The sequence below is a fragment of the Gouania willdenowi genome, chromosome 21 (assembly GCF_900634775.1).
Source record: "Gouania willdenowi chromosome 21, fGouWil2.1, whole genome shotgun sequence".
In the NCBI taxonomy this organism is placed as follows: domain Eukaryota; kingdom Metazoa; phylum Chordata; class Actinopteri; order Blenniiformes; family Gobiesocidae; genus Gouania; species Gouania willdenowi.
In genome coordinates, this window is record NC_041064.1 from 19,238,152 (window position 1) to 19,246,644 (window position 8,493).

At 39.0% G+C, this 8,493-nt stretch overlaps 1 protein-coding gene across 1 annotated transcript in view; it reads right to left on the reverse strand.

Annotated features, from left to right (window-relative positions):
• klf12b (Kruppel like factor 12b) overlaps positions 1-1,382 on the reverse strand; it is a 53,424-nt gene extending 52,042 nt beyond the window's left edge. Inside the window, exon 1 of the mRNA XM_028435414.1 lies at positions 1,126-1,382. The gene's annotated coding sequence lies outside the window, so the exon portion shown is untranslated. The remainder of the gene's footprint in view (positions 1-1,125) is intronic.
• Positions 1,383-8,493: the final 7,111 nt, after the last annotated feature.

The window sequence follows — 8,493 nt, forward strand, 5'->3', positions numbered from 1 at the left end:
CTCATCCCCCCACCCCCCCACCATCTTTTCTCCCCCTCCCTCCCTCCCCTACTCACTCTCTCTCCCTCTCTCTCTTTTTTTTCACTCCTCCACCCCCTCCATGGACTACACACCCTCCACTCCTCCACCCCCCACACACTGGATGTACAAATGCCTTTGCTGTCAGCTCTGTCCGGGTCCCCTGTAATTGAAAATAACAGCTAAGGGCCAACCCCCAAACACCCCCCCCCCACCACCCATACTGGCCTGATGGCTCTCTGCTTGTTTGACAGCCACCCATCAATACCAATGACTATTACCCTGCAAGTAAGAACACTGTCGATGACATCCAAGACACCACCCCTGAAACACACACACACACGCACACACACACACACACACTTCATAATGTTTAACCAGTTGCTAACTCCTTGTTGTTCTAAGCTGGAAAACAAGCTCACTGGACACACACGAAAAGGCACGCACGCGTGCACGCGCACACGCTTAGAGCTTAGTTCTCTCACCCATGCGCACTCTCCCATCCACCCCCACACGCGCGCACAAAACAAGTCTCCACAAAAAAAAAAAAAAAAACTCTGACAAGTTGCAAACTTTTTCTGCTCCTCTGAAAGTGTTGTGAGAGTTCTTGCAGTGGCATCACACTCTGTAACCCCCACCACAAATACACACATACCCCCCCCGCGCGCGCGCGCGCACCAAGGCTGCTCACCCAGTCCTGCTCCAACACTCACTCACTCACTCACTCACTGCTCCTCTAACTTATTACAGACATGATGACAACATGTAGTGATGGGAAAACACGCCTGATGTAGATGTGTGTATCGTATAAAAACAGTGTGGGCTACTGTCAGCGTTTGGATTCACATGGGGAGAAGGTGTTACATGTCCAGTGCGCACCATGCAGGGGCTCCTATTTCTTTTCGCTGACAGTCAGATCCAAACCCCCCCACCACCCGCCCCCACCCACCCCCCCCAGCACAATACCAAAGGTGATCGGAGTTGTCATCTGCTTTGACAGATCAGTGACAGCTATGCCAAACAAGCCTGGACACACGCACAAAGCCCGGCAACGTAACACATGAAGCAGCGGCACAAAAAAAAAGAAAATAGACTAAAAACACAGACCTGGTCAGAAGCTGCAGAGCCGCGGAGACTGCTTTCCTCTCTGTGTCCGTCTCCACCTCTTCTCTCCTCTAACTCCGTGTGTGTACGCGTGTGTGCGTGTGTATGTGTGTGTGTATGTGTGAGTGTGTGTGTGTGTGAGTGCATGTGAGTAAGTGGCTCCCTCCCCTTCTGCCTCTCAGCTGCTCAGCTCCGGCAGTTCTCAGGAAATGAATGGGAGCGCACAGAGAACTGTTGTACTTGCAAATGACTTAGCCCGAGTCACATGATCCGCTAAATGTAGGGTGGGCCGGTGGGTGGAGGCTTCATAGGCAAAGGAGAAGACAATATACTCTAAGCTTTAACAGCGTGCATCGAATTACAAGGGGGCCCTGCAGGGGCGGGCGGGGTGGTGGTGGGGGGGGGGGGGGGGGGTATCCGACGCGTCCGCTCAGCGCAGCCCAAACTAGTCTAAACAGTGCGTGTGCGCCCCGAGACGACACCACGAGGAAGGAGAAGCTCAATTAATCACGGTGTCGGAAGGTTTTAATACTACATATCAGACTGAGCTTGTGAAGAAACTCCTGTTGCCTACATTGTTATACATCATGGGATTTGTTTGATTAATTATGTTTTCATATAATTTGGGGCAGTGGTTACCAAAATGTGGGGCACGTCTCATTGAATGCAGTACAAATAGAATATGTAGCAATTAGTATTGTCACTGTTAAAACTTATAAACACTGGCATATTTATATTCAAACTTTTCTTATATGTATTCAAACTTTTATATACATATATAAATTCCCAAATGGCTTGCATACATATAAATTTAATTATTGTTAACAGTACAAATAGAATATGTAGGAATTGGTATTGTGACTGATAAGATGTTCCGATACAACTTTTTTGAAAATTATTATTATTATTATTATTATTATTATTTTATCAATCCGATGCAATATCAGCACAAATCATACATACTTTTATGACTTATTTTGTAGTGTGGAATGTTAGAAAAGGACAATAGTCAGCAATAGTAGGTATGAGTAAAACTCACCCATTTATTATTAACCAATGGGTTACATACATTTTAACCTTCAACATAATATCTGCAGTATTCTACAATTGAATAAATATAATATAATATAATATAATATGAATCGGAGACCCCACAACCCTGAACAGGATAAAGTGGAGATTTTAGATGCCGTCCGATAAAATTTGATATTTGTTTTCTGCCTGACTTCGGACCGATATCCGATATCAATATCGGATCGAGACACCTCTAATATATATATATATATATATGCCAGTGTTTATATATTTAATTATTGTTTACAGCCTATCTAAAAAAACTGTTGGACGGATTTTAAAACATTTTTTCAGGAAATACCCAAAATGGGATGAGGAACAAGTGATTAGATTTTGGAGGGGATCCAAATCAACATACTGATTTAGTTAAAAAAAACAAAAACAAAAAAACACACACACCAATGATTTCCTATATTCAGCTCTTCGAGCAGGTTCTACAGCACCTCCTGCTGGTGACTTTATGAATTTAGAGCGTGAATGATCATGGTACATCATGAATAGTTGGAAAAGAGGATATTTGGTGCCTGGTGGAGGTTTGCAATCTATGAATGTTCTGGTTGAAATATGAAATTTATGGCTCACTGGATAGGACAATTTTGTGTTTCCAAAAACAATGTATTTAGTGCGAAACTCAAGGATAAAATGTAGGGGTGCGGGGGGGGGGGGGGGGGGGGGGGGGGGGGGATTATGATTTAAGATATATTGCTATTGTTTGACGATTTTGATATTCTCCATAATGTTATTATTTTAATCATATCTGCCAATGTCATCATAGATCCCAGCTCTAATACAGTGCAATATACAGTCATTGTTTCGATGTTTTCACACCTGACAGATATTGAGAATCAATGTATCATTGACATATTAAACTGTAAATCCACTGATATACACTTATTGAACCAAAACAGTTAGGAGTGATACGAAATAAAAGCAGTTACAATTACACAATTTCTAACAAATACTACTATTTATTATTATTATTATTATTATTATTATTATTATTATTAATAATAATAATAATAACATACAGGTATGTATTAGTTTTTGTAGTATTGATTGATTGATTGATTATTCCGAGTTCAATGTACATTACATGTATACATTATACTATTTTTGAATGAACATACTTTCATATATACATAAACTCGAAAAAGGAGTGGCAAAAAGTAAACTTATAAGTTCCCACCCCTGTAATTGTCATAATTCATATAAGTGGTTGTTTCCTTTCACAAAACAGTTAACATAACAAATAAACAGTTTACATGCAAGAAACATAAATATACATAAACACATAATTATATATACACATGTAAAAATACAAAAAGATATGTTACCAACAATGGTAAGTGCTTTAGTAGATCACAATCTATTGTCAAGCTCTTATATGTAACAGTTTTATTTTAAATTTTTTTTGGATATATTCCTGTCATTCTCATACTGAGTACACCTCCTTCATTGTTCACCCAGATACACCTTTTAACTTTATAGTCTATATATTTTTTGTGTATTTATTTATTTATTAGTCACAAAAATCACCGCTATTGTTATAGTTCAGTGCCTTCAAGCACAACAATCTTTTTAGCACTGTTATTGCCTTTTATCATTAATATATATATTATATATATTTTTTATTTTATTTTATTTTTATTTAAATGCACCCCCTGCAAAATTCACTTTCAGCCTTCAATATTCCTCTTCATTTTCGTACTCTGACAACATAGTATGTATTAGTCATTTTAGTTGTGTTTGTTTTGGTAGTTGTCCAAAATAATGAAGTTAGTCAATATATCAATAGAAGATATTGCACATATCAATGAATCCCAGATTGAAAATGCATCATTTATTCTGGCAAGTTGAAATCAAATATTACACTTACCATTTCACATTTCCTTTAGTTTAAGCCTTCCTGCCAAATCCTTCTGGGTGAAAGTCACGATGCAGCCCTTAATTTCTTGCCAGTCAATAACACTGGGGACACGAAGCACATTAACGTACCAAATGGTCACTAATAAATTCACAGAATGTATTGCAATTTCTAAGCACTTGTGTAATTTAATGATTCATGTAATTTTGTACAATTCTAGTTGTTTTTGAGCATTGTAATCAATCTTCCTACAGGGAAAAGCCTGACGTTTACCTGCAATTTAACGTGATTCAAAGAAATGACATGAACAATACTTGTCCTTTAATGGAAGGAGCCTCAGTAAGTGCATCTGTGCCAGTCTTACTTATTGTTGTTATCAAGCTAAATGATAGATCTGACTGGTGTGAGAGCTGAGAGGTTGACGGTGATACTGTTAGGAGGCGGTCCCCTGGGAGCTCTAATTAAGGTAAAGGAAGGAGTCTCATCTGCATGGCTGATGGCGTTCATACCACTTTACACGATGCCAGCTTTATCATGACGCCTGCATTAAAAAGCCAGAGAGAGAAAGAAAAGGACGTTTTTTCCATATTATGAGACCCAGATCCAAGCCACTTAATATTCATTCTGTTTCACTCAAGATACTGTATGTCTTGTGTTTGCAATCAATGGAGGATAAAATGACTGGCGGAGACTAGAGGTGGGAATGACATGGATGAAGAGGAAGAAAGAGTAGAATGATAAGGTTCAATGGGCTGTATGAAGCGATTGTTTGTGAATATTTGTGGTCGCCTGCATAGGTGGAGCTCATGATGTTCAATGGGCAGAGAGGCTGCCTGAATGAATGCATTAATGGATAGCGAGGAGGGATCATCTGGCTGCAATACAAAATACACTGGTATAGAGTATAATGCAAACTATAGAAACCTGCTTGGTTGTGTTGATTGAAGAAAAAAAAAAAGATTGCACATTTAAAACAATAATTATTCTCAATGACTCTCCAAACACACTTCACTCTCCGCTTCATTTTTCCTGTTTTATATATCAGTGTTTACTATAGTCCCGATTCCAAAGATACACTGATGATGTACCACAAACGCTAATCATTTAAAGCTGCTACCAAAGATAATTATTATTGGATGAAATCACATTATATATTGATTCGAACATCATCTACTCCAAAAAGAATGGAAAAAAGGTCAAAATTGCTGCTCGGAAATTTGTTTTCATCTTCACTGTAAACATTTTTTTTGTGCATTGCATTGCCGGATGTGGAATCCTGTAAACTCAAAGAAAGAACTGTTTATAAGTCACTTTTACCATGATTTATTGTGTTTTTTGCCAGACAAGGAAAACAGTATTTAGCTTGACATAATATCTGATCTGTATATTCCTGGTATTCCTAGTGATATCACCTCACGCTGCAAGATATTTAATTTCAGCCGGATCCAGATCTTTCAGAGTTTTTGGGGGGCAAACACAAGAAAACTATAGTTCCCTATAGTAAAAGAGAGTTTAAAAATGTTATATAGATTTATATAACACATCATCAGTAGTGTAAAACTAACCTTTGAATTCAGAATATCAGCCTGCTTAAACTCTGAGAGTAGAGTACACTAGGATCACTGTAGCTACTGTATATGGAAAGATTTAGTTCCATCACTGCTTACCTCTGGTTCATATGATATCGCAACAGCGAGTAGCTATCAGTGTCTTACGACAAAGAAAATAGATGATCTTGTCAACAGTGCAATGTTGTCACTGCACACAGCTCTGGATGCTGTTGCTCCGCTTAAAAAGAAGACGATATAAAGATCATATAAAGGTCGCTCCCTGGAATACGCTGAAATGCGTTTTCTAAAACAGGCATCGCGAAAACTGGAAAGAGGGTGGCTCTCACCAAACATGTTAGAAGTTCACATAGGTGGGAGAAAGAGTTTATAAAAAAGCTAAAACTTCCAATTATTGAACTTTAAGAGAAGAAAATAAGAATAATCTTTGGTTGCTATTCAACACTGTAGCCAGGCTCACCTAAAGCCACAGCTCTGTTTAACCCTCTATTCCTGTCAACCTGAGCAGTGATGACTTCATCAATTTCTTTACTGATAAAATTCTAACAATTAGAAACAAAGCTAATGTCCCCCTAACAGGAGTGCTCAATAACTCCTCCAACAAAGCAACTCCTGAAATAACTTCAACATGCAGCTTTTATTTACAGTTTCCCTACTATTAGTCTATCTGAACTGACCTCAATGATTAATGCTTCTAAACCAACAACTTGTCTTTTGGATCCAATCCCAACTCCATTATTTAAAGAGATTTTTCCATTAATTAGCACTAATATGGTGAACTGGATGAACACATCTCTAGTAACTGGTTATGTGCCACAGGCCTTTAAAACCACTGTAATCAAACCTCTCCTTTAAAAAATTACCCTTGATCCATGTGATTTATCCAACTATTGGTCAATATCCGATCTCCCTTTTGTTTACAAAATTATTGAAAAAATCATTGCAGGTCAACTACAGTATGTGATCACCTACATAGGAACAGTTTATACGAGAGCTTTCAGTCTGGCTTTAGAACCCATCACAGCACAGAGACTGCCTTAGTAAAAGTAACCAATGATCTTCTCTTAGCCTCAGACAGAGGGTTGGTCTTAGTTCTGGTGCTCTTAGATCTCAGTGCAGCCTTTGATACAGTGGATCATCATCTACTGCTGCAGAGCCTGAAAAGGGTTTTTTGTATTAAATAAACGGTGCTAGGTTGGTTTAAATCACATTTATCAGACAGAACCCACTTTGTTCATGTTAATAATCTCTCCTCAGCACACGCCATAGTTAATTATGGAGTTCCACAAGGTTCAGTTTTAGGAACAATACTCTTTACATTATATATTCTTCCACTAGGTAACAATATCAGACAACATAATGTAAATTTCTATTGCTATGCAGATGACAAACAGCTCTATTTGTCAATGAAATCAGATGAAACTCATCAGTTATTAAAACTAGGCTTGTCTTAAAGACATCACATCCTGGATAAGCCGTAACTTTCTCCTTCTTAACCAGGATAAAACCAAAGTGATTTTATTTGGTCCAAAACACCTCAGAGAGAAATTATCAGAGCAAATAGTGTCTCTGGATGGTATTACTCTGTCACTCAGCACCACAGTAAAAAAAATTAGGCGTTATCTTTGATACTGACTTATCCTTTAACTCTCATATTAGGCAAATCTCAAGGACAGCATTCTTCCACCTCCGTAATATCTCTAAAATCTTGAATATCTTGGCCCAGAGTGATGCTGAAAAACTAATCCATGCATTTGTTACATCTAGACAAGATTGTTGTAACTCTTTACTGTCAGGATGTCCCAGTAACTCACTAAAAAGTCTTCAGTTAATTCAGAATGCTGCAGCCAGAATACTAACAGATACTAACATGAGAGAGCATATTTCTGCAGTATTGGCTTCCCTTCATTGGCTTCCTGTAAAATCTAGAATAGAGTTTAAAATCCTCCTCTTGGCGTACAAAGCTCTACATGATCAAGCTCCTGTATATGTTAAAGACCCGTTAGTGCCCTATCGTCCAGGCAGAACACTCCGTTCTCAGTTTGCTGGTCTACTGAAAGTTCCTAAAATGTCTATAAGTAGACCAGGAGGCAGAGCATTCAGCTACGGTTCCTCGCCTTCGAAACAAGCTCACAGTCTTAGTACGGGAGGCTGCTACCCTCTTCACCTTTAAGGCTAAACTCAAAACCTACTTATTCGGTAAAGTGTATAGCATTAACCTAACGACCAGGAACAAAGCACTAAACCTAAAAATTAGGAAGTAAAAACTAAGATTATATAGTAGAACACCAACATTATATTCAAACACAATCCACCATCTACACATAGCTCTAATGGGTTGCAATGGGTGATAGTCCAGTCAGATGCAGTTGTGCCGGGTTGCAGCCAACCTCCCATTTCTGAACCTCGTTGTATACCCATCACACTACTCACACTGCTTACACACCATTTACACTGATGTCCACCCCACATTCATTCTCATTCCACTCACACATAGTTTAGCACCAGGTGTTTCCATGCAGGCAGACTTGCTAATACTGTATCATGTTTTTCTGCAGTCTGTGTCTTCTCCTCGCCCTTCTCTCTCTTTTCTGTTTCAGGTGTCTTGAAGCTGGAGCTGGCAGTTCCTGATCAATGGTTCACGGCTCAACTAGTCTGGGACACTTTGATGGTCTCTCTATCCTGTTCTGTTCTTCCTTCTGTCCACTTACCCAACCAGTCGAAGCAGATGGTTGCCACCTCTCAACCTGGTTCTGCTGGAGATTTCTTCCTCTTAAAAGAAAAACTGTGAGAGGGGAGTTTTCCTTCCCACTGTCGCTGATGCTTCTTCATGTGGATTTGATGGGTTTTTTCCTCTTTATTACG